The 3,626-nt window shown below is 45.6% G+C and overlaps 1 long non-coding RNA gene across 2 annotated transcripts in view; it reads right to left on the bottom strand.

Moving 5' to 3' along the window:
- LOC108491292 overlaps positions 1-486 on the bottom strand; it is a 16,748-nt gene extending 16,262 nt beyond the window's left edge. For both annotated transcript variants that reach the window (XR_003850978.1, XR_001872666.2), the window contains exon 1: positions 337-486. This is a non-coding gene — a long non-coding RNA (uncharacterized LOC108491292). The remainder of the gene's footprint in view (positions 1-336) is intronic.
- Positions 487-3,626: the final 3,140 nt, after the last annotated feature.

Genomic DNA, 3,626 nt, shown 5'->3' with positions numbered 1-3,626 from the left:
GGAGGGGGAGGGGAGGGGGGAAGGAGGAAGGGGGAAGGAAGGAAAGAGGAGGGGAAGGGAAGAAGGACAAAGGAGCCCATCTGCCAGCAGATGAGGAAATGGATCGGTGATCAAGTCGGTATACGGAAGCCTATGAGAAGAACGGGACTCTGGGCACAGCGGAGCAGGAAGCCCTTACCCAGCCCAGTTGAAGAACGTTCAGAGGAAGAAACAGAACCTGTGTGGCCACCTCTCTTCCCCTAGCCACCTGGAGGCGGTTCCAGGTTCTCCCCACGAGAGGAACACAAACAGCTCCCTTGTAACTTCAGACACACACACACAAAATATTTTTCTTACCACGTTTCTTGTTCCAATCAGTGGGTCTCACCGTGACGTCTTCATATGTACGTCATGTCCTCCCTGCTCGGCCCTGCTGCCCTCTCTGGTCCCCTTCCTCTTCCCAGACAGTCTGCCCTTCACTTTCCTGTAGATAAAATCCAGGCTCTGCATGTGGGAGAAAACATACTTTCCCTCTGAGTCTGGCTTACTTCGCTTGACAAAATAATCTCCAGTTCCACCCCTTTCCCTGCCAGTGACATGACTTCATTCTTTACGACTGAATAAAACTCCCTTGTGTGTCTACACCATGTTTTCTTTATCCACCCACGTGCCTGGGGTGTCTGGGGTGCGCACACTCAGATTCATCTGAGCATACATCCAGGCATGGTACAGCTGTGTCGTATACAGATTTAGAATTCGGTTTCTGCACATTTTGGAAGAACTTTTGTGTGTGTCCTGTACTACAATTAATAGAATTATTTATAGGGAGGGGAGAGCTCTTAACATCTCAAATAAAATAGTGCAAGCTGCCAAGTTGATGCACACTTGCCTGCTGAGTGTGTGTTGACGCTCCAGCAGAGGCCAGAGATGGGTGAGAACCAGAAACCCCCCTCCACCCTCTCAGCCTCTTCCTGCTTCCTCCCTTCCTGTCACTGCACAAGATGCAGAGGCCAGCCCTGTGCCTCTTTGCCCATCCTTGCCCAGAGGACATACTGGTTTATCTGAAGTCCCCAGTCAGTCACACAAGAAAGTCCATTCTGGAAGTCTCTGCTATGCAGCTGAGAAACACTGCTCTAACCACTAACCTCACCACCAGTTTCTTTAGGGCTCCCCTCGGGGTGAGTGAGACCTCAGACTCAGGACTCCCAGGATAGCTTTTAGTACATCGGGGTACTGATTACGGACTGCAGATGCACAGGGGCAGACGCACTGCTACACAGACCCACACTCATCTTCTTCAACATGTTAACTCTGAGCTAGAGACTTTCCTCCCCTGCAAACCCAGGAATTACTCATTTTCACTGTTTGTTAGAATATCCATACATGTAGATGGCCCAAATGTGGGGCAGACTTTTTCCAGGGACTTGCTTTCACCTCCCCCATGCCATCTAGAGTATTTCTCCTGACTTAGCACCTGGGGGCTTGTGAATCCCTGGGGAGCACAGTACCGATGGAAAGAACTGGTGGTTCTTTCTAACTCAGGTCTATTCTAAAGGTCTGAGCATCGCCACCTTTGTGTGTACCATTTTCTGATTCTGTAGCAAAGAAACAGGTCCAGGTCCAGGAAGGTGAGCCAGGGAGGCAAGATGAGCTGGTCCTCCAAGCCAGGCGGTTAAGTTGCCACAGAGCCTGGCCTCTGGTTTTTCCTCTAGCTCATCCTGCTTCCCAGCTCCGAGGGACTTGCCCCACTCCCTCTTCTCTCCAATGTGACCTCTCATCATAAAACTGAGCAGCTCGGTGTTTATGCTTCTAGCTACATTTATCTTTAAGAGCAAGATGTTGAGTTTAGTTTTAATGATGAAAAAAGCCTTCCAAAGGATAACTCACTGAAACTCATTATGTACTATAAAGGCCACTATTTAAAGATTCAGTAATTCCAGTGATAATCTTTTTAAGGCAGATTTATAGCAGAAAATAGTTAGATTCTTTGACTTCAGTTATAATTTTCCATTTTGTAATTTAATACTCCTTTAGTTTATATTTTCACATTAAGAATACAGCATCTAAAAGTCCATCATTAAATACTTTTAATAAGTGCAATAAATAAGTTTTACAGTAGGCATAAATCTAAAAACAAAACCCAACATAAATTGTTAATCTTACACTTTTTCTCATTAATTGCAATACATAAACATATGTTTTATACAAAGATATTTGCTACAAAATAAGTATAATAAATACAGTTTACCGCATGTATTAACCTTAATAGTTACAAGCTGTTAATCTTATATATTAGGTAATAATTTGCAATAAATAATTGTTTATTATCTTGATGTTTGCTTGTCTTGGGTTTTAGCAATATGCAATAAAGAAATGCAATTTTGAATAATTTGATTGTAAGACTACTGGGAAAATACTGTATGTTATAATTAGCTGTGAGACAATTCTGTTCATGAGGAGAACCAGGGAAAGGGGGTTCAATAACCCAAACATATGTTATTGAGTCCATAAATAATTTTAAAAGTTGAGTTCCGTTTCAAACAAAACGAAAATGCTAAAACTTAAATGCAAATGGAAAAATGAAGCATTTTGTGTGCTTTGATGCCTCTGCCTTTATCTGTGCAAAGGACACCAGAAAGCCACAAGCCCTAGAGATGTGTCCAGCCACAAGCTAAGACAGGAGTATGACCACCATTAGATGGAAGAATGGGTTGCTGGTCCCCATCCACAACCACGGCACAGCTGGCAGGTGTGTGCACAAATATAGTGCCCTCCAGAGCCCCCCTCAGCGGGCACTTGCTTTAGTGAGCCTGCATTTTCTTAGAAGGGGGTTGACACCTTTCCTAAGCTTAATGGAAACTGCTCGTCTTATAAGTAAAGGTAATAATTTGTCATAAATAATTGTTCATTATCTGGGCATTTGTTTGTCTTGGAGTTTAGCACTATGCAATAAAGCCATGCAATTTTGAGTAATTCGATTATAAGCCTGCTGGGGAAATACAGTGGATTATAATGAGCTGAGGGAGGGTCCTGTGGGCCAAAACCACCACACGGCCAAACCACTATCTCAGGCAAGTGCTGGAGATGTGGTGCTGCTGGAGGTGTCCAGGGGTCTGTAAACACGCACAGACAGAGAGAGAACCTGTTTCCTTTGTGTGTGTTTTTGCCAGAAAAAAACACTTCTTCACTGAGAGGCTACCCAAGCTGAGTGAATTCAGTCTCCTTCCTCCCTGAGGCTGCCACGGTCCCAGGGCAGCCAAGGCCCCCTCTCTGGGTGTTGATAGTGGGGGTGCAGAGGGTTTTGGCTGATGCCCTATGCACAGCACACATGCTGGCCAGACAGCTCCAAAGACCCACCTGTGTGTGCCCAGGAGCCTCGGGGGAGGCACACTCCCTCCAAAGTGCCCAGAAGCTTGCTTTTCAGGGCGGTCACTACCATGTCAGGTCATATCCCAGCAGGTCCAATGAGCTGAAGCTGTGTGAGCAGAGACTAATAGGAAGTGAAGGTCTGTGAGCTTGAAGTCTGGAGAAACTCCCCAGCTGGGAAGGGCTGGCTGGGACAGAAAGGAGGAAGGAGGGAGAGATGGAAGGGGAAGAAAAAAAAGGAAATAGTGAGGGAGATGAAAGAATGAAAAAGAGAGGGAGGG

The sequence above is a fragment of the Nannospalax galili genome, unplaced genomic scaffold (assembly GCF_000622305.1).
Source record: "Nannospalax galili isolate Female #2095 unplaced genomic scaffold, S.galili_v1.0 scaffold931, whole genome shotgun sequence".
NCBI lineage: Eukaryota > Metazoa > Chordata > Mammalia > Rodentia > Spalacidae > Nannospalax > Nannospalax galili.
Note: the sequence above shows the minus strand (reverse complement) of the source record. Positions and strands in the feature narration are given on the sequence as shown.